The sequence below is a fragment of the Chlorocebus sabaeus genome, chromosome 25 (genome assembly GCF_047675955.1).
Source record: "Chlorocebus sabaeus isolate Y175 chromosome 25, mChlSab1.0.hap1, whole genome shotgun sequence".
NCBI classification, from domain to species: Eukaryota; Metazoa; Chordata; class Mammalia; order Primates; family Cercopithecidae; genus Chlorocebus; species Chlorocebus sabaeus.
Genome location: NC_132928.1, coordinates 50,495,505 through 50,518,072, shown reverse-complemented (window position 1 = coordinate 50,518,072; position 22,568 = coordinate 50,495,505). Strand labels below are relative to the sequence as shown.

Here is a 22,568-nt window from a genome sequence, read left to right as displayed (position 1 = left end):
TTAGTGAAGTCTATTTTCCCTGCAGTGTGAAGCTTTTTGTCACTCCTTGGAGGACTGTCCTGGGATACAGTGATTTCAGCAAAGCTCTCATCCTATCTCTTTCTTGATTTCTCTTTAAAGCTGGATGCTTTATTGGTTATCACATCCAGCTATTAGGCTGCACTAATTGCCTGCTGTTTTCCACTAATTGCTCTATTGTTTTCAACAATTCTCGGGGACATAAATTGTTCCATAAACAGGTTTAATTAAATTCAGGCAGGAGTAGATTTTGAAGCCATTCTTTTGGGTTTGTTTTGACCTCAGGTGAGCTCTTTGTTGTGGTAGCTAATGAAGAATTTTGTGGAAATACAAGAGTTTTGAGAAGGAGTTGGCATTTGAACTACATCTTTAAAAGTGAATTGGATTTCAACAGGCAGAGATGTAAGGGTAAAGGTAAACTGCAAATGAGGTAAGAGAATTATCCGAGATTCAAATCATGGGCATTCAAGATAAAAAAGAGAATTATCAAAGACACAGAGTCAAGGAATCATGGTATTCTCATTCTGACTGTATATGAATGAGTATAGTGGAAGATACAAGTGAAGAAATATCTGCTTAGTATTTTAATCTTTGGACTTTAGATCCATAGTAAGAAGGGTCTTGAATGCTGTTCTCAAAAATTTGTGCCTAATTCGGCAGGTAATAGCTAGTGTGTTCGTTAGAGCTAGGTCCAGTTGCATTAAAAGGAGAGCCATATAAGGCCAGGCGCGGTGGCTCACGCCTGTAATCCCAACACTTTGGGAGGCCGAGGCGGGCAGATCTCCTGAGGTCAGGAGTTCGAGACCAGTCTAGTCAATATGGAGAAACCCAGTCTCTACTAAAAATACAAAAATTAGCCAGGTGTCCTGATGCGCACCTGTAATCCCAGTTACTCAGGAGGCTGAGGCTGGAGAATCACTTGAACCCAGGAGGCAGAGGTTGCAGTGACTCGAGATAGCAACACTGCACTCCAGCCTAGGCAACAGAGCCAGACTCCATCTCAAAACAAAAACAAAAATGAAACAAACAAAAAAAAGCACTGCTCTAAAAAATAAAGTGTATAGGCCTGGCGTGCATGGTGGCTCATACCTGTAATCCCAGCACTTTGGGAGGCCGAGGCGGGTGGATTACCTGAGGTCAGGAGTTTGAGACAAGATTGGCCAACATGGTGAAACCTTGTCTCTGCTAAAAATACAAAAATTAGCCACATGTGATGGTGCAAGCCTGTACTCCCAGCTGCTTGGTAAGCTGAGGCAGGAGAATCACTTGAACCTGGGAGGCGGAGGTTGCAGTGAGCCGAGACTGTATCACTGCACTCCAGTCTGGGCTACAGAGTAAGCTCTGTCTCAAAACATGAAAAAGAAAGAGTCATATAAATGGGTAAACAAAATTAGAATTTATTTCTGTGTCGTATAAAGCAGTCTGGAGATAGACAACTCAGCACTCCCATCAAGACTCCACAGCCACTCACTCATTCTCTCTTTCTGTTCTACTCTTCTTAGTCATTAATTTCATCCTCATAGTTTCCTTGTGATCTGAAATGGTGGCTGGGGATCCAAATATTGTATTTATTTCCTAGACAAATAAAGAAAAAGGGGTAGAGACACAAAAATATGCAATTCCCAGATGAGTTATCCCCCCTTTACAGTTTTCCTGAAAACCCATCTAATACATTCTATTTACATTTCAGTGGATACCTCACACTATAGGGAAAGCTAGACATTCTGGCTTTTTTTGTTTTTTTTTGAGATAGAGTCTCACTCTGTTGCCAGGCTGGAGTGCGGTGGCGTGATTTTGGCTCACTGCAACCTCTGCCTCCTGGGTTCAAGCGATTCTCCTGCCTCAGCCTCCTTAGTAGCTGTGGTTACAGGCGCATACCACCATGCCTGGCTAATTTTTTTTGTATTTTTAGTAGAGATGGGGTTTCACCATGTTGGCAAGGATGGTCTTGATCTCTTGACCTTGTCATCCGCCTGCCTCGACCTCCCAAAGTGCTGGGATTACAGGCGTGAGCCACTGCACCCTGCCCTTTTTTTTTTTTTTTAAGACGGAGTCTTGCTGTGTTGCCCAGGCTGCAGTGCAGTGGCACGATCTCGGTTCACTACAACCTCCACCCCCTAGGTTCAAGCAATTCTCCTGCCTCAGCCTCCTGAGTAGCTGGGATTACAGGCGTCTGCCACCATGCCCAGCTCATTTTTTGTATTTTTAGTAGAGACGGGGTTTCATCATGTTGGCCAGGCTGGTCTTGAACTCCTGACCTCAGGTGATCTGCCCACTTCGGCCTCCCAAAGTTCTGGGATTACAGGCATGAGCCACCATGCCTGGCCCACTATGGCCTTCTAACCAGGCACACTCGCTACTGTCCAGAATAAAATCAGAATTCTGTTACTAAAGAAAAAGAGAAAATGGATATTGAGTAAGGAAAACATAATTGCCTAAAGATATGAAGATGGTCAAACAAGGTATTTATTAGTTGTGGAGGCCAAAAGAGAAGCTGTAGTATGATAGTCTAGAAAGCCTGGGAATTTCCTCTGATATAGGGAGCTATAGAAGTTTTTTGAGTAGGGTAATCACACAATTCTAGCATTGTTCTGGGAAGACTGTTCGGGTTGCTGAGGAAATAATAAAGTTGTGGATACTTGTTAGGGTGCAATTGTGACTGAAATTACAGGTGAGAAGCAAAAATAACCTTAACTAGGACAGTGGTATGTAAGATAGAAAGGATATCCTAAAATGAAAAAGTCTGGGAAAGGGAGGATCACAGATAAAAATTTGTTTTCGAAAAGTTGTTGCAAGACTTCGGTAGGAAAAGCTATTAAAATCACTTTTCCCTAGGTAAGAAAAAATGTTGTAAATAGAAAACAAAAGGTAAGTTTCCCTGGGCCTGCATTTCATCCAACATTTTAACATATAATGTGAACATGGAAATACACAGGAAAAACACTGGGTTTACACATCACTTTGTAGAGTAATACCAATCTGACAGGAATAAAAAAAAAAAAAGAGCTGGTTGCCGTAGTGTATACCTGTAATCTCAGCTACTCAGGAGGCTGAGGCAGGAGAAGTGCTTGAGTCCAGGAGTTTGAGTGTAGCCTGGGCAACATATTGAGACCTAGTCTCAGTATGGTTTTTTTTTTTTTTTTTTTTTTTTTTGTCGTTTTTGAGACAGGGTCTCGCTCTGTCGCCCAGGCTGGAATACAGTGGTGCGATCTCAGCTTACTGTAACTTCCGCCTCCCAGGTTCAAGCAATTCTGCTGCCTCAGCCTCCCAAGTAGCTGGGATTACAGACATGTACCACCACACCCAGCTAATTTTTGTATTTTTAGTAAAGACAGGTTTTGCCATGTTGGCCGGCCTGGTTTTGAACTCCCAACCTCAAGTGATCTACCCACCTTGGCTTCCCAAAGTGCTGAAATTACAGGCATAAGTCAGTGAGCCCGGCCCCATGATGTTGATAACTACTTTTTTTTTTTTTTTTCCAAGAGAGCAACTTCCTTAAGAAAAAAAAGGGAAAAAGCTCAAGAGACTGGCTGAGTGAGTAAAACTGAGCTTCGACATAGAGAAGTGTGAGTTACACTGAAGGGAAAATTGTACTCGTAATGTAGTTGGGCTCTGAGATATAATTTATAATCCTAGAAACATGTCTTAGAGTCATTGTCAACAGCTCAATATTTTCCTGTGGCCTCAAAGGACCCCAAGGTTAACCAATATTGGAAAGGTACAACGAAACAGACAGAAAAATTTGACCCTACCATTGTACTATACCATGGTGCATCAAATCATCTAAACCTTAAGGAAAACATAATTGCCTAAAGATATGAAGATGGTCAAACAAGGTATTTATTAGTTGTGGAGGCCAAAAGAGAAGCTGTAGTATGATAGTCCAGAAAGCCTGGGAATTTTCAATATTCAAATGGTGAAGGTTTAAAAGGAATGTAATTAAAGTACATAAAATTATAACAAAAGTTTACTAAACACAGAAAATTGACTCAGGCATACTTTGTGAACTCAGAAAGAGGAATACACTTGGGCTAAACAAAATTAAGTTCTATTTTGCTTACCAGGTAATAAATTAATTACTTCTGATTAATATATAGATCACCAAGATAGGTCACCAATAAATAGATCACCAATATATAGGTCACCAATAAAGCCCTTAAAAAATAATATCAATACCAAGAGTGAACTGTAAACTATGAACATTGGGTGATAATGATGTGTCCATGTAAGTTCATCAATTGGAATAAATGTACCACTCAGGTGGGGGATGTTGACAATGGGGGAGGCTATATGTACACTTATGGTGGTAGGTAGTAAATATACATTCTGCTTAACTTTCCCATAAACCTAAAACTGCTCTAAGCCGTGTGGGGTGGCTCAAGCCTGTAATCCCAGCACTTTGAGAGGCTGAGGCGGGCAGATCACTTGAGTTCAGGAGTTCGAGATCAGCCTGGCCAACGTGATGAAACCCTGTCACTGCTAAAAATACAAAAAATTAGCTGGGTGTGGTGACACACACCTGTAATCCCAGCTACTTGAGAGGCTGAGACAGGAGAATCACTTGAATCCGGGAGGCAGAGGTTGCAGTGATCCAAGATCGTGCCACTGCACTCCAGTCTGGGCAATAGAGCCAGACTCCATCTCAAAAAAAAAAAAAAAAAAAAAAAAAAAACCTGGGCCAGGTGCAATGACTCACACCTGCCTGTAATCCCAGTGCTTTGGGAGGCTAGGTTGGGTGTTCACTTGAGATCGAGAGGTCCAGAGATAGAGACCATCCTGGCTAACACAGTGAAAACCCGTCTCTACTAAAAATACAAAAAAAAATTTAGCCAGGCGTGGTGGCGGGTGCCTGTAGTCCCAGCTACTCAGGAGGCTGAGGTAGGAGAATGGCTTGAACCCGGGAGGCAGAGCTTACATGAGCCGAGATCGCGCCATTGCACTCCAGCCTGGGTGACAGAGCAAGACTCTGTCTCAAAAAACAAAACAAAACAAAACAAACCTGCTTTAAAAAATAAAGTATGTAGGCCTGGCATGTGTGGTGGCTCATGCCTGTAACCCCAGCACTTTGGGAGTCCAAGGCGGGCAGATTACCTGAGGTCAGGAGTTTGAGACGAGCCTGGCCAACATGGTGAAACTCTGTCTCTACTAAAAATACAAAAATTAGCCAGGATTTTAGATGCCTGTAATCCCAGCTACTTGGGAGGCTGAGGCAGGAGAATCACTTGAACCTGGGAGGCAGAGGTGTTGCAGTGAGCCAAGATCATGCTATTGCACTCCAGCCTGGGCGACAGAGCGAGATTCCATCTTAAAAAAAAAAAAAAAAAAAGAGTGTATTAAGAAAAATTCACAAATGCAAAATTTTCAGTGAAAAAATTCAATATTTGAATGTGTCTGTATGCATAAAGAATTGTGTGAAAGAATGGACACCAAAATGTTAAAGTGTTAAAGGTGATTATTTCATTTTGAGTCATTTTTATTTTCTTCCTTAATAATTATATATGTTTTCTGAATTTTTCAGCAAGCTTGTGGTTTCGTTTATTTGTTTGTTTGTCTTCTGAGGCAGAATCTCGCTCTTTTGCACAGGTTTAAGTGCAGTGGCATAATGTTGACTCACTGAAACCTCTGCCTCGCGGGTTCAAGTGATTCTCATGCCTCAAGCCTCCTGAGTAGCTGGGATTACAGGCGTGTGCCACCACACCTGGCTAAGTTTTGTATTTTTAGTAGAGATAGGATTTGGCCATGTTGGCCAGGCTGGTATCAAACTCCTGGTCTCAAGTGAACCACCCAACCTAGCCTCCCAAAGCACTGGGATTACAGACGTGAGCCACCGTGTCTGGCCAAGCTTGTGTTATTTATCTAATAAGGAATACATCTGTCTTCCTCTTGGAAATAAAAACAATACATATTAGGCTAATAAAGAAAATTAGCCCCTTCCTGTTGGAGAAATAATCTTAGCCCCTTCCTGTTGGAGAAAGAATCATGGGGAATAAATTCTGGTAGTGTCAGAAAAGATGAACTAGGTCACTGGCAAGCACAGCTGTGTGGCAGCTATTCCATTCCTATGTGGGACAGTCAGGTGGTAGAATCCATTCACCAGTGGTGCTTGAGAAACTCTTGATGCTGTTTCCTTATGTGCATACATCTTTGAACTATCATTACATCTCTGGTGGTGCCTAGAATGTACTTTGCTATTTAGAGCTAGAGAAAATTCATGTAGGCAAGATGGATTTTCTTAACCAGCATAGATTGCTCTCTCCCTTGTATGTAAAGACTTCTGCTTGCAGAAAAACAAGTGATGATATAGCTTGAAAGATGACTGGATCAGGTGGGCGCCATGGCTCACGCCTGTAATCCCAGCACTTTGGGAGGCCGAGGCAAGTTGATCACCTGAGGTCAGGAGTTCGAGACCAGTCTGGCCAACATAGTGAAACCCTGTCTCCACTAAAAATCCAAAAAATTAGCCAAGCATGGTGGTACATGCCTGTAATCCCAGCTACTCAGGAGGCTGAGGCAGGAGAATCACTTGAACCCGGGAGGCGGAGGTTGCAGTGAGCCAAGATCACACCACTGCACTCCAGCCTGAGCAAAAAGAGCTAAACTCTTTCTCAAAAAAAAAGGAAGGAAGGAAGGAAGGAAGGAAGGAAGGAAGGAAGGAAGGAAGGGAAAGAAGAAAGAAAGAAAGAAAGAGGGAGGAAGGAAGGAAGGAAGGAAGGAAGGAAGGAAGAGAATCACTGAGAAGAGGAATGTGTCAGACCCCTGTTGTCTTCGAGGTTGACCCACACTCTAGGACCTCATGCTTTCAGTTACTTTCTTAATTCATTCAATCTCTTTATTGGGTAACCCATAGATATTGCGTTAGGTGCTTTGGGATAGAAACAAGACAGGATTCCAGCCCTTCAAGAGTTTTCAGAAACGTTCCAGTGAAGGTCTGTGTCCTGGTTTACACCCTTGCCTCACTGTCTTACTCAATCACAAAACCTTAACTCCAGATTAATCTGTTTTCCCTATGCTTGAGTGAACGCCAATGGCGAAATTATACATACTTGGGATGGGGTAAAGATTTATTGCCTGTTTGGTATCCCTAAGGGAGTTGTGGTCCTTTGAAGAGCTGAGATGTTTTGTTTGTGTTTTAAAAAGGCTGGTTTGATTTTTGTTCAGTTTCTCTTTTTGTCTCCCCTATAGAACCCAGTGCCTTCTGGCAGTAGGGCTCAGTTCTAGGCCTTAGCCATTGTTCTTTTTCTTCTCCACAGCAACGTTTAGCTGCATCTCTGGATAGAGTATTAGATGGCTTTTATCTTTGTATTTTTCTGTATTTGATTTTATTTTCTGCCAATAGAATGCATTGTTGATAGAAAACACATGAAAGCTACTTTATTGTCAAAACAGAACGAAAGTTCATTGCGTCTTGTTCAATTCTTTCAGGTTTTAGTAGAAGGTGAACTAACGCAGTTTAAATATTAACCCAGGTAAAGCTTATTCTGGCTCCTTTTCCTGGATGTATTTTCTTATCTCGGTCAGCATTAACTCTACCCACCCGGACTGCTAAGTCATAAATCCTGGATACATCCTTAATACCTCCCCACCACCATCCAAACACTATCTAATTCTGTCAATTGTCACTTTAACTATCTTTCAAATATGTCCCTTTCTTTCTTTCTGCCTTAGTTTGCTACAGCCTTAGTTTAGGCTTTTATCATCTCTCACTTGTATTACCACATCACCCTTCTAATTGATCTCTCCACCTCCAGTTGCATCTCCTCCAGTACAGTCTCCTAAATCATAACTCCCCTCTACTTAACATCCTTCACTGGCTCCCCACTATCTATAAGAATATGAATCCGTCTGGGCAATATAGTGAGACCCTGTCTCTACAAAAAAAAAAAAAAGTTAAGCCGGGCGCTGTGGCTCACGCCTGTAATCTCAGCATTTTGGGAGACCGAGGCAGGCAGATCACCTGAGGTCAGGAGTTCAAGACTAGCCTGACCAACATGGAGAAACCCTGTCTCTACTAAAAATACAAAATTAGCCAGGTGTGGTGGCGCATGCCTGTAATCCCAGCTACTTGGGAGGCTGAGGCAGGAGAATTGCTTGAACCTGGGAGGCAGAAGTTGCGGTGAGCCGAGATTGCGCCACTGCACTCCAGCCTGGGCAACAAGAGCAAAACTCCGTCTCAAAAATAAAATAAAATAAATTAGTCAGTCATGGTGGTGGGTGCTTGTGGTCTCAACCACTTGAGAGGCTGAGATGGGAGGATTGCTTGAGTCTGGGAGGCAGAGGTTGCAATGAGTCCAGATTTGCACCCTTGCCTGGGTGACAGTGAGGCCCTGTCCACACCCCACCCCATCAAAAAAAAAAAAAAAAAAAAAAAAGAGAGTATGGCTCAGAACGTCTCAACATGGTCTACAAACTTTTTAAGTCCTGACACCGGCTTTACTCCTGGCCCCTTTAATGATACTTATGACTTTCTTCAGGTCTCCTGGATGGTTCTGTCTCCTTATTGCCTTGTGGCCTTTGACCTTGATTTTTTTTTCCTTTGTTTGGAATGTTCCTCCTCCCTACCCTGACAAAAAAACTCCTCTACTGGTTCAGAAAACTGGGCTCAGTTAGCCTTCCTCCATTCTCCCTTCCCTCTCCTCCAACTGCCAGCTGTGATAATCATTAACCTGCTCCCACTGTATTCAGAAGATCATAACATAAACAATAATAACAGCGGTTAGGCAGGTCTCATGGCTCACACCTTTAATCACAGCTAGTTAGAAGGCTGCTGCAGGAGGACAGTTTGAGTGCAGAAGTTTGAGGCTGCAATGAGCTACAATCATGCCATTGCACTCCAACCTGTGTGATGGAGCAAGAAACCTGTCTCCAAAACTAAGAATAAAAATAAAATAACAATAACTATTAAAACTGGTTGAGCACTTCTATATACCAGCGTCTATATGTGAAGCTTTGCCGGGCGTGGTGGCTCACACCTGTAACCCCAGCATTTTGGGAGGCCGAGGTGGGTGGATCACAAGGTCTGGAGATCCAGACTATGGTGAAACCCCATCTCTACTAAAAATACAAAAAAAAATTAGCCGGGCGTGGTGGCAGGCGCCTGTAGTCCCAGCTACTCAGGAGGCTGAGGCAGGAGAGTGGCGTGAACCCGGTAGGTGGAGCTTGCAGTGAGCCGAGATCGCGCCACTGCACTCCAGCCTGGGGGACAGAGCGACACTCCCTCTCAAAAAAATAAAAAATAAAAAAAATTTTAAAAAGGCCAGGCGCGGTGGCTCACGCCTGTAATCCCAGCACTTTGGGAGGCCGAGACGGGCGGATCACGATATCAGGAGATCGAGACCATCCTGACTAACACGGTGAAACCCCGTCTCTACTAAAAAAAAAAAACAACACAAAAATTAGCTGGGCGCAGTGGCGGGCGCCTGTAGTCCCAGCTACACGGGAGGCTGAGGCAGGAGAATGGCGTGAACCCGGGAGGCGGAGCTTGCAGTGAGTGGAGATCGCCTCACCGCACTCCAGCCTGGGCGACAGAGCAAGACTCCGTCTCAAATAAATAAATAAATAAATAAATAAATAAATAAAAATAAAATAAAAAAAATAAAAAAAAAATATATGTGAAGCTTTGAAGGCATTAACCCATTTAATCCACACAATGACTGTGTTGTGTAGACACTTTTTTTTTTTTTGAGACAGAGTCTCCCTCTGTTGCCCAGGCTGCAGTGTAGTGATGTAATCTCCGCTCAATGCAACCTCCACCTCCTGGGTTCAAGCGATTCTCCTGCCTCGACCTCCCAAGTAGCTGGGATTATAGATGCCTGCCACCACACCCAGCTAATTTTTTGTATTTTTAGTAGAGATGGGGGTTTCGCCATGTTGGCCAGGCTGGTCTCGAACTCATGACCTAAAGTGATCTGCCCACCTTGGCCTCCCAAAGTGCTGGGATTACAGGTGTGAGCCACTGTGCCTGGCTAATAAACAATTTTTTTTTTTTTTTTTTAACATCTTTTCTTTTTCTTTTTGAGAGGGAGTCTTGCTCTGTCACCCAGGCTGGAGTGCTGTGGTGCGATCTCGGCTCACTGCAACCTCCGCCTCCCAGGTTCAAGAGATTCTCCTGCCTCAGCTTCCCAAGTACCTAGGATTACAGGCGTCTGCCACCACACCTGGCTATTTTTTTGTATTTTTAGTAGAGACAGATTGTCACCATGTTGGCCAAGCTGGTCTCGAACTCCTGACCTCAGGTGATCTGCCCACCTTGGCCTCCCAAAGTGTTGGAATTACAGGCATTAGCCACCGTGCCTGGCCTTTAACATCCTTTTATTGTAACACTTATCTCATTGTTTTGAAATGGCTTATACTTATTAGTGTCCTATTTTTTTTTTTTAATATGATGAAGTCAACACTTGCATTTAACCAAATCTTGATTCCCAAGGATTGAGTAATGTGAGATTTTCAGTGCAGTGGTGGGAGAGGCTTGGAGTCTGAGCAGAGGCTTTGGAGTCACTCCAATCATGTATCATCTTTGCCCTTGCACTAAATGGTATCACCATCCTCTCAATTGCTTAAGGAAACAACCTGAGATTCATCTTGTTTACTACCTTTCTTCATACCTGCACCTCAGGAAAATATCCTGAAATCTTTCAATTTCTATTTCCACACCAACCAGCCTAGTCCAGGTACCACCACAATACCCCATGAACTTGCCCAATAACTTTGTATTGTTCTTCAGCTCCTTTTGTTCCATTTCTGTTCCCTTCAAGTCATTCTCTATAAAATAGGTTGATTAAAAAAATAAATAAACCAATGACTGGGCACAGTGGCTCATGCCTATAATCCCAGCAGTTCAGGAGGCTGAGGCGGGAGGATCACTTGAGCCCAGGAGTTCAGGACCAGCCTGGGCAATACAACGAAACTTGTCTCTACAAAAATACAAAAATTAGTCTGGTGTGGTGGCGCCTGCCTGTAGTCCCAGCTTCTTGGGAGGCTGAGGTGGGAGGATGGCTTAGTGAGCCTGGGGAAGTAGAGGATGCAGTGAGCCCTGATTGCACCACTGCATTCCAGCCTGGGCAACAGAGTGAGACCCCATCTCAAAACAACAAAAACCCAAACCCTTCATTATCTTGCCTTGCACTTAACAGACAAATCCAAACGTGATTAGGTTCCTGCTTAATGCTCTAAATTCAACTTCAAACCCCTACTTAACATGCTGAAGCCTCCTGGCCTGTTCCTCAAACAGCCACGCTTCAGCATTAGCCACAGTTCAGCATCGGGGCCTTCACACCCATTATCCTCTGTCTAGAATGTTCTTCCTTCCCATGGTTGGCTTGGCTGGCTCCCTCTTGTCATTTAGGTCTTAGCTCCGAAATTGTCTCCTCAGAAAGTCCTTCCCTGATCATTCTGTTTTGTTTTCTGCTCAATACTTATCACTGCCAGTGATTAGCTCATCTATTCGTTTTATTATTTATGTTCTCCATTAGAAACACAAGCTTTTGTTGTTTGAAACAGAATCCCACTCTGTCGACCACGCTGCAGTGCAGTGGTCTGGTTTTTTGGCTCACTGCATCCTCCGTCCCTCACCCCCCACCCCCCACCACAGGCAATCCTCCCACCTCAGCATCCCGAGTAGCTGGGACCATAGGGGCCTGCCACAATTCCCAGCAAATTTTGTTGTCATTGGTGTTGTTTTTAAATTCTGTAGAGAGGGAGTTTCACTATGCTGCTCAGGCTGGTCTTGTACTCCTGGCCTCAAAGTGATCCTCCTGCCTCAGTCTCCCAAAGTGCTGGGATTATAGGCTTGAGCCACCTGTTTGTTTCCTTTCATACCTAGTCCTGCAGAACATAAGCCTCTAAGTGCAGGGGTTTCTTCTGTTTATTTACTGTTGTATTTCTAGCACCAAGAATACTATCAATATTTTTTGAATGAATGAATCAAACAGTGAAAAAGCGGGTCATCTTGGTGTGTATAAAAGGTAGCGAACAGAATCCCAACAGAAATGAGTCCCTATGTTCCTACTGCTCTATAACTAGTGGGAGTGGGGAGGGGAAGCAGCTGGGGTCTACCAGACCCTGTAACCAACTAGTTGGCACACATGGCAATCACAGTTGTAGAAGAGGCCAAATGGAGCAGTTCTGCCAATGACAGCCAGTACTAAACTCGACTGGACACTGAGGGCCAGTTCTGCTTTGAGTGAACAGTGCAGCCTGCTGGGTGGCCAAGGGAATGTGTACAAATCCACTTTGTTTAAAGGACCACAGAAGTAGTCAGTTCTGTTAAACCTCATCTATTTCTTCGGAGATTTTTGTCCTAGGGAGGGGTGGGGAAGAAGCAATTAGTCAGGCCAGGCTAGCCAGTATTAGTTTGCAGGCTGCGAGTGCGACTCTTCAGTCTCTGCTCCTCTCATCATTGCCTTTTCACCTACCTTTACCCTCCCTAAATTCACCTACACCTCTGCCTTCACAAAATCCAAGCGATTAACTATTGTATTTAATCTCTGTCCCAAATCTCTCTGCATCATTCTTCTTTTGATTATGAAGTCACGAGGGCCCTTTATTTACTTTATTTAATTTTTTAAAATTTTTTTATTTTTGAGACAGAGTCTCGCTCTGTCGCCCAGGCTGGATGGAGTGCAGCGGCACGATCTTGGCTCACTGCAACCTCCACCTCCCGGGTTCAAGCGATTCTCCTGCCTCAGCCTCCCAAGTAGCTGGGACTACAGGCGCCCACCACCACGCCCGGCTAATTTTTTTTTGTATTTTTAGTAGAGACGGGGTTTCACCGTGTTAGCCAGGATGGTCTCGATCTCCTGACCTCGTAATCCACCCGCCTTGGCCTCCCAAAGTGTTGGGATTACAGGTGTGAGCCACCGTGCCCGGCCCTATTTATTTTGTTTTTAAAACTTTTTTTGAGAAAGAGTTTTGCTCTAATTGCCCAGGCTGGAGTGCAATGGCATAATCTAGGCTCATTGCAACCTCCGATTTCCGGGTTCAAGCAATCCTCCTGCCTCAGCTTCCCGAATAGCTGGGATTACAGGCGAGCGCCACGACGCCCGGTAATTTTTTGTATTTAGTAGAGACGGGGTTTCACCATGTTAGTCAGGCTGGTCTCGAACTCCTAACCTCAGGTGACCCAGCCACCTCAGCCTCCCAAAGTGTTGGGATTACAGGAGTGAGTCACCGCGCCCGGACTCAAGGGTCCTTAAATATTACTTAGTTGTCCCATTATTTGGTGTGTTTTATTATTTGGTGCAGGTTTTGTCCCCTTACCTAGTTTGAATGTTGCTGAAGGACGCTGGTTTTCAAAGCCTAAGGAATCTCCTGATAAAGCACGAATCTTGGTGTGTAGATAAGTCAGCGATTCTTGCTTCTGGCTAGTTCTACGTTGTTCCTGGATGGTCAGTTCAAACTGCAATGATCCACAGCTCCAGAAGTGGCTTATTCCAGTCGGCCTAGGAGCCAAACGACCCCGCAGCTCCATGCTACCACGCAGGATGCCGTTTCGGACTTGCAGGGAGTTGTCGCAGTCCGGTTTTGGCTTCACCTTCTACAGCTAGGGTGGAAGTGTCAAGCAAGATGTTGTCGCTGGTGTCATGATGTCCAGGTGAGAAGCTTACCTGGCAGGGTGCCAGGGCCAGCTAAGAGCACTGGCGCCGGGAACCCGCGCGCCCGGGAAGGGGCGGGGAGGTGGGCGGAGCCTGGCAACCTCGGGACCACCAATAGGATGCTCAGCCGGAGCTGGCCCTGCGCGTGACGCAGCGGAGCTCGGAGGCAGGGGGCGTAGGGGCCGGGCTGTCCGGCGCTTTATCTTTCTCTGCCGCCCAGCAGGCGACGTTGCGGGCGCTGGGCGCCAGGAGAGCTTCCCGGAGCCGACCTTCCGGCTGGCCGCTCTGTGACTGCTTCCCGGCTGTGCCCTCTTGGCTGAAGTCCCCGCTGTCGGGCGCGGGCCTCAGGTAACGGTGGTGCTCCTGCGCCGCTCCTCGCTTCCCGCTTGGGTCCACCGGCCTCAGCCCGCGGGGAAGCGGTGGCGGCAGCAGCTCCGACTCGGCCTTGTCCTGGGCTGTGCTGCGGTGAAGGCGAGGCTCGGCGAGTGCAGGGGAGTTGGGGAGGAGAGGGCGGGAAAGTTACCGTCAGGCGCCCGGGTCACGGGAAGTCTTTTAAACCCTGCACGCTGGTTTGGTATTCCCGAAATCTCGTGGCATCTCTCAAGTCGGTAGTAAAGAAAGTTAGGAATTGGAAGACGTTTTATTCTTTAAAAAGCGAAACCAAAAATGCACTCAGGAAGTCAGCTTTTTAATGATTTAGAGAAAATGTATGAAGGGAAGGATGGCATTAGCAAGACATGAAAATCTGTATGGGCACCAGAACCTTTAATCAAGCTCATGTTTTATTTTAAAATATTAGGATGTAGGTAAGTTTCTTTCCCTAAGTGTTAATGGCCATGTAATTTAAATATGTATATTGAACGACCATCTCTAAGTGAGAAACAACTATATAAACTTTATTCTCTGTATTTATATATAGGTTAAGTTCGTTGGTCACTTATTTTTGTTTGTTTGAGACGGAGTCTCGCTCAGTCGCCAGGCTAGAGTGCAGTGGCGCAATCTCGGCTTACTGCAACCTCCGCTTCCCGGGTTCAAGCGATTCTCCTGCCTCAGCCTCCCGAGTAGCTGGGATTACAGGCGTGCGCCGCCACGCCCAGGTAATTTTTGTAGTTTTAGTAGAGACGGGGTTTCACCATGTTGGACCAGGCTGGTCTCGAACTCCTGACCTCAAGTGATCCGCCCGCTTCGGCCTCCCAAAGTGCTGGAATTACAGGCGTGAGCCACCGCACCTGGCCTGTTGGTCACTTTTTAATGTTTAAGTGACTGCCACCTATTTAAACCACTTTTTTTTTTTTCAGCGTACTTGGTTTTCCTCTTCCTTGAAGTAGAATTCAATTTGAAGCTTTGTGTGTGTGTGTGCTTTTTAAAAGTTGGGCGGTGTCAGTGAATGACTTGTTAAGGAAGTCTGTGTGTTGTCTGGGTGTGAGAATCGGTTTTGGAAGGAGCTCTGTGGCATTGAATTGTCGTTTAGAAATGCACGTGTTTTAGTGAATCATGTGCTAAGAACCCCTCTGAGGTTTCGCAGTCTTTTAGGATAAAGACCTACTGAGTGAGCACACTCTATCTCTGGTTCATTTGGCCCACCTTCCTTCTGGCTTTCCAGGTTCATGCCACACTGGCTTTATTTTTGTTGCTGGAAAGGTACATTTTCTTTCCTATCTCCTGGCTTTTGGGAGTTTCCTCCACCTCTGATGCTATATTCTCTCCCTCCCTCCAACTCATACCTGCCTCATATATCAGCCCACATATCGCTTCCTCTGGAAATCACCCCATGCCCATTAAGCCCTCCACGAACTCTTTATTCTCCTTAGCATAAGTTGATCATTAATTGTAATGAATTAGTTGCTTTGTTCCTCTGCTAGTACATTTCATGGATGCTGGTTTAGCCTATCTGTTAATTCTCAGGGTCTGGTCCAGCACTTGGCCCAATGAAAGAATGAGTAAGTTGGTAGACAGAGGAAGGAACTTTTGAATGAGAAATATAGTGATCCCCGCTTAGCCGCTTTCTGTAGTGTCAGCTACCTAAGGTGGGAAACAAGAGTACAATAAGACATTCCGAGAGAGACCAAGTGAATTTTAATACAATATATTGTTAATCTCTTACTATGCCTAACTTATTGAAACTTTGCCTCCCAGGTTCAAATGATTCTCATGCCCCAGCCTCCCAAGTAGCTGGGATTACAGGCGTGTCCCACTATGCTCGGCTAATTTTTTTTTTTTTTTACGATGGAGTTTGGCTCTTTGTTGCCCAGGCTGGAGTGCAATGGCACGATCTCGGCTCACCGCAACCTCCGCCTCCTGGGTTTAGGCAATTCTCCTGCCTCAGCCTCCTGAGTAGCTGTGATTACAAGCGCCTGCCACCACACGTGGCTAATTTTTTTTTCTTTCTCTTTTTTCTTTTTTCTTTTTTTTTTTGGTAAAGACTGGTCATATCTTACTGATCAGGCTGGTCTTGAACTTCCGACCTCAGGTGATCCCCGGCTCAGCCTCCCAAAGTTCTGGGATTACAGGCATGAGCCACCGTGCCCGGCTCCCCTGGCTAATTTTTGTATTTTTAGTAGAGACTGGGAGGGTTTCACTGTGTTGGGCAGACTGGTCTCAAACTCCTGACCTCAGGTGATCCGTCTGCCTCGGCCTCCCAAAGTGCTGGGAATACAGGCATGAGCCACTGTGCCTAGCCTGTAGATGAAACTTTATAATAGGTATGTGTAGGAAAAAACAACGTGTATTGGGTTCACTGTTATCCACCGTTCTAGGCATCCACAGGGAGTCTTGGACCATATCCCCCATGGATATGGGAGAACTACTGTATTAACCAGGGAAGAGTCCCTTTTTCCTATGGGAAAAAAAATGGAGAAAGTTTTTAACAAAGACTAGCTAAGTTCATTTTTTTAAGAGGATGGCTTTGTTTTGCTTTTTTTTTTTTTTTGCCACATCGGTTAAGAGATTATAATAACCATACAGATGTAAATGAGAATTTGTTCCTGTTCTTTAGTTCTGCTAATTACTTAATGACCCAGTTCTGTGACATGTAAAAGTTGTAGCGCTGTGTTAGGGCAAACCTTTGAGTGCCAGAGGGAAAGTTTTTTTACTCTGGATTGTAAATTCTATCCACAGTTGTGTCCCTTTTCCCCCACTGAATCTAAGGGTGATGTGGCAAAGTTCTTCACCTGGAGTGGGCACTCAGTATTTGTGATTCAGATTTATGGGCTCTTTTGAAAGCTTTATTAATGGGAACACTGAGCAGGCTAAAGTTGAGATGTCTTTCCAAGTTCATTTGTTTCTCAAATCAATTCTTTTTGTTTTGCTTGCTTAAGATAAGTTAGATGCTTATCACACTGTATGATAATATAATTGCGTGCACAGATTAGATTCTTAAGAAATTCTTGTTCAATCAGTGTGTTGTATAAATAGCTGTCTACTTAGCTTTATGTTACCTGTGCCTTGAATAAGTTTGTTAGCATTTCTGAATCTCCTGCATCTTTAAAAATGGACATGTTAAATGAGACATGTGCTACACCTCCTGCACTCAGCACTTTGTTACCTGCTTCCTAAACACTAGCGATTCCTTCACTGCTAGACCTCTTGAGAGACTAGTCTTATGATCGCTGTTTTCACTTCCTCAACTTACTTGCAGCATACTCCACTATATTTCTTTGTCCTTCCTCCTAAAACTGTGCATGTAATCAAATCGTAGCTATTCATGTCCCCCAATTGTGAAATATCCCATGTCCTGTCCTCCTCTTCTTTCCTTTCCTTTTCTTTCTTTTTTTTTTTTTTTTTTTTTGAGATGGAATCTAGCTTTGTCACCCAGGCTGGAGTGCAGTGGCATGATCTTTGCTGACTGCAACCTCCACCTCCTGGGTTCAAGCAGTTCTCTGCCTTAGCCTCCCGAGTGGCTGGGATTACAGGCACCCGCCCCCACCCCTGGCTAATTTTTCAGATTTTTAGTAGAGATGGAGTTTCATCATCTTGACCAGGCTGGTCTAGAACTCCTGACCTCGTTATCCACCCACGTTGGCCTCCCAAAGTGCTAGAATTACAAGCGTGAGCCAGTGCGCTTGCTTAAGAAACAGTGGAAGGCCAAAGTAATGAGTAGAGAAAATGAGAGAGCCAAGATCATGCCACTGCACTCCAGTCTGGGCAACATAGGGTGACTCCGTCTCAAAAAAAAAAAAAAAAAAAAAAAAAAAAAAAGGCCAGGCGCGATGGCTCACGCCTGTAATCCCAGCACTTTGGGAGGCCGAGGCAGGTGGATCACCTGAGATTGGGAGTTCAAGACCAACCTGACCAACATGGAGAAACCCCATCTCTACTAAAAATACAAAATTAGCTGGGTATGGTGGCCTGTAACCCCAGCTGCTCTGGAGACTGAGGCAGGAGAATCGCTTGAACCCAGGAGGTGGAGGTTGCAGTGAGCTGAGATCGTGCCATTGCATTCCAGTCTGGCCAACAAGAGCAAAACTCTATCTTTAAAAAAAAAAAAAAAAAAAAAAAAAATTGATGGTATTTAAGGAGTTGGTGGTGAGTGGCAGGTAATGCAGGAGTTACTAGATCATGGTAAGGACTTATGATGTTTGAAGGGGTTTGAGTTGTGAAGTGACTTGATCTAACTTGAGTGCAATGGCGCGATCGAGGTTCACTGCAACCTCTGCCTCCAAGTTAAAGCGATTCTTCTGCCTCAGCCTCCCGAGTAGCTGGGACTACAGGTGCCTGCCACCACGCCTGGCTAATTTTTTGTGTTTTTAGTAGAGACGAGCTTTCACCGTGCTAGGCTAGCCAGGATGGTCTCCATCTCCTGACCTTGTGATCTGCCCACCTCAGCCTCCCAAAGTGCTGGGATTATAGGTGTGAGCCACCATACCCAGCCCTGTTTTAGCTTTTGATGTAAGGTTTCCTCTAAAGTAGCTTGATGGTTCCTCATCTTATTACCAAGGACCCTCTTTTTATATTTCTTTTTTTGGAGACAGGGTCTCACTCTGTTGTCCGGGCTGGAGTATGGTGGTACAACCTGTGCTCACTGCAACCTTTGCCTCCTAGGTTCAAGCGATTTTCCTGCCTCAGCCTCCTGAGTAGATGGGATTACAGGTGCTTGCCACCACGCCTGGCTAAATTTTTTTTTTTTTTTTTTTTTGTATTTTTAGCCTAGTGTACCTTAAGTATGCCCCAAACACTTAATATTAGCCTACAGTTGGGCAAAGTCATTGAACACAGACTATTTTACAATAAAGCGTTCACTATCACGTGTAGTTTATTGAATACTACACTGACAGTGAAAAGCAGAATAGTTGTATGAGTACTCTAAATATGATTTCCACGGAATGCATGTTGCTTTTGCACCATCATAAAGTTGAAAAACTTTAAGTTGAACCATCCTAAGTTAGGGACTGTCTTGTGCTTAGAATAATTGGTTACATGTTAACTGATACATTCGCTTTCTCTCTTAATGCCTGCCTGTTGTACTCCAGGTACTCCTCACTAGATTTGGGGGAGTCTTACAGAAAATACTATGTAATCCCTGTCTTTGAGAACTTAAGCCTAATGTAAGAGACAGAGAGTATTGCTGTCTGATTATAGGACAATGTAACATGTGACAGGATGTGCAGAGTGTAGTGGGACCGCAGAGAGGGTAAGATGAGAGGCAGTGGTAAAGGAAACTTCAGAGGCTGTGAGTTGGAGGCAGTCCAGTGATTAGGAAGGAGGGCAGGTTGTAGAATCTGATAGTCTTTGTTTTGAATTCTACTTCTGCTGTTGGAGAATTATATGATTCGGGACCAGTTAAATCACTTCCCTAAACTCATGTGTAAAATGAGGATATAATACTTATCTAAGGTTGTAAAGATTAAATGTAATGTAAAAAGTTTAGCAGCGCAGTGCCTGGCGGTGCATAATAGGTGCTCATTAAATCAGAACTGTTGGTATTAATTCTATTACTGCTGCAGCCGTGATTCTTTGAAGGCTTGAGTAGGAGTTAGCTAGATAAAAGGGCAGAGGAGAAATCGCTTTCTATAGACAGGGAAGAGTATATGGGACCCCCTGGTGGCCAAAGAATGTTTGAGGAATAACAGTAGTATCTGTCTTGATTCTATTGAGATGAAAATAATACATGTAAAACACATAAGCACTAAAAAAATCAGCTGTTAGTATTCTACTTTGAGAAATACTGCACTGTGCTATACTGTTTCATAGGGTTTGGGTAATAAACTTTAATCTGGCATTTATTTGAGACCGAGTCTTGCTCTGTTGCCCAAGCTAGAGTGCAGTAGCGTGATCTCAGCTCACTCTGCAAGCTCTGCCTCCCTGGTTCATGTCATTCTCCTGCCTCAGCCTCCCAAGTAGCTGGGACTACAGGCGCCCGCCACCACGCCCAGCTAATTTTTTTTTGTATTTTTAGTAGAGACGGGGTTTTACTGTGTTAGCCAGGATGGTCTCGATCTCCTGACTTCATGATCTGCCCACTTCAGCCTTCCAAAGTGCTGGGATTACAGGCCTGAGCCACCACACCTGGCCTCATTTTACTGTCTTTTATGCTTTAAACTTTTGCTATATGCTCTTTAAAAGAGTATCTACTTTAAATTCCCGATCATCTGGCCAGAAAAAAAAAATCCCGTTATTCCTTGTAAAATTCCTCTCTTACTGAAACATCTTGGTTCCTTTTGCATCTTTCTTTTTCTTCTCTGATTTCTTCTACTTTGAGGCCGTCCCTCAAAGTTTAGTTTTCAGTTCTCACTTCTCTCATCATTTCTGATGAAGAGAGAGATGCTCTTGTGACTTCCTCTGTCGCTTTTACACAGAATTGGACCATTGTAAGTTGGGCATGGTCTTGTGATTGATTAGCCCTGACTTATCCCTTCAGTTCCTCTTAATTAGATCTTATGATATCATTTCTACTTGATATATTCATCTGCTATTCCACAATTGTTTCATTTGTTTGATTTCAGAAATAATTAGAAGAAAGCTGATCTAGATTTGTCAGATTTTTACTTTGCCAAGTTGGGATAGTTGAAAAACAACCAAACTCACCATGTACTATATTTCATCCTTTTATACAGAAAAGGATATTTTAATATAAAAATTAGGAAAGACTGTAGTCTCAGAAATGATATGTAGCTTTAGAATAATGTAATGAGTATTTCACAGTTGTTTTCTTCTTGCTTTAGACTCTTGAAAACTTTATCACTTAGTGAAACACTGCTTTACTTTTTATTTAAAATTGGTTTTTTTGGCCGGGTACAGTGGCTCATGCCTGTAATCACAGCACTTTGGGAGGCCGAGGCAGGCGGATCATTTGAAGTCAGAAGTTCAAGACCAGCCTGACCAACATGGTGAAACCCTGTCTCTACTAAAATACTAAAATTAGCCACGTGGGGTGGCAGGCGCCTGTAATCACAGCTACTCGGGAGGCTGAGACAGGAGAATCGCCTGAACCCAGGAGGCAGAGGTTGCAGTGAGCTGAGATCGCGCCATTGCACTCCAGCCTGGGCAAAGCGATACTCCTTCTCAACAAATAAATACATAAATAATTGTTTTTCGACATGTGGTCTTGCTATGTTGCCCACGCCAGACTCAAAACTCCTGGGTTCAAGTGATTCTCCCTCCTCAGCCTCCCAAGTAGCTGGGACTACAGCTGCTTGCCACCGTGCTAGTGAAACACATGACTTTAGAATAAACCTTGTACTGTCTTGACATTGATCTTTGTGACTTTGATCATGTTTTTTAGTGCTTAAAGTGTCTCACCACTGCCTTCCTGAAAAATTTCTAATTTCTCAGGCCTTTATAGTGTGACTCCTGTCCTCCTTTCTAGTCTTTTCCCTCATCACATTTCTCTGTTACCAACATTTTTCCCCCAGTAGTTAATGCTCTTTGTAGTTTGGATCCAACTAATGCCAGTTCAAGTCTGGCTCTGTCGTTAGCTGTGTGGTCTTGGGCAAGTTACTGTAATGAGAAGAAAAGGAGACTCTAGTATCTGGGGCTCTGGTGTGCGTTCCTTTGAATTCAGCTTGTTTAGCTACAGGTGTATTCCTGGTACTTGGGTGGAGGACATTGCTAGTAACTACTTTAATGATTGTTTTCTCATGTGAAAACTAAGGATAATTTTTTTTTTTTCCAGAATTGTTATGAAGATCAAATGAGAAAACTTAAAGCACCTGGCAGGGTCCTTGCACTTTGTAGATACTTAAAAGTTTGTTTTTGTTGTAGTTCAGTTCAGTCATGGTTCCCTGAATAGGGCTTATAAGGTCCTTGTTTTAATCCTTTTTTGCACGTGGAATGCACAGTTCTCATTCTTCAAGACTGTCTAAAATACCTTCTTTTCTGTGAAACCTTTACATCTTCTGCTGATCTCTGCTGTCTCTGAACTTAAGGTATTTTTTTTACCATTGACTTTGTTATTAAATCATACTCCACCTTGTGGCATCTTTGTAGTTACCTGTTACTATTTAATCCTTTTTTTTTTTTTTTTTTTACATACTTAATGCTTTCTTCAACTAAATTGTTCTTTAAGAGTGTGGTCTATGTTTAAAAAGGGGTTTTGAAACCAGTCAGATTATTTTACAGCACCTGATTTCTTCAAATTTGTTATCTTGAGTATCTTGTACCCAGAAAATGCTTTGAAGTGATTAATGCAAAAGAAAGAGAATATATCATCAAATTTCACCTATCCTAAATATAGTGGTATTGTGAAATTCACGTAAGCCAGATGCTTAGTTCAAAGCTGATATGGTTTGCCTCTGTCCCCACACAAATCTCATCTCTAACTGTAATCGCCACGTGTCAAGGGAGGGACCTGGTGGGAGGTGGTTGGATCATGGGGACAGTTTCCCCCATGCTGTTCTCGCGATAATGAGGCAGTTCCGTGAGAGCTGATGGTTTTAAATGTAGCACTTCCTTGCTCTGTCTGTCCTGCTGCCACGTAAGACATGCCTTGCCTCCCCTTGGTCTTCTGCCATAATTGTAAGTTTC

The 22,568-nt window shown here is 44.0% G+C and overlaps 1 protein-coding gene and 1 long non-coding RNA gene across 8 annotated transcripts in view; one reads left to right on the top strand and one right to left on the bottom strand.

Annotated features, from left to right (window-relative positions):
• The window catches only part of LOC140710279 (uncharacterized), a 46,651-nt gene extending 32,952 nt beyond the window's left edge, over positions 1-13,699 (bottom strand). For 4 of the 5 annotated variants that reach the window (XR_012091254.1, XR_012091255.1, XR_012091252.1 and 1 more), the window contains exons 1-2: positions 13,273-13,699; positions 1,490-1,593 (exon numbers count right to left, since the gene is read on the bottom strand). This is a non-coding gene — a long non-coding RNA (uncharacterized lncRNA). Of the gene's footprint in view, positions 1-1,395; positions 1,594-13,272 lie in introns of those variants that run through there. The other variant, XR_012091251.1, reaches the window with a different exon arrangement.
• A 116-nt stretch (positions 13,700-13,815) lies between these two features.
• The window catches only part of SOAT1 (sterol O-acyltransferase 1), a 67,100-nt gene continuing 58,347 nt past the window's right edge, over positions 13,816-22,568 (top strand). For 2 of the 3 annotated variants that reach the window (XM_007989336.3, XM_007989335.3), the window contains exon 1: positions 13,816-13,955. The gene's annotated coding sequence lies outside the window, so the exon portion shown is untranslated. Of the gene's footprint in view, positions 13,956-22,538; positions 22,560-22,568 lie in introns of those variants that run through there. The other variant, XM_073011738.1, reaches the window with a different exon arrangement.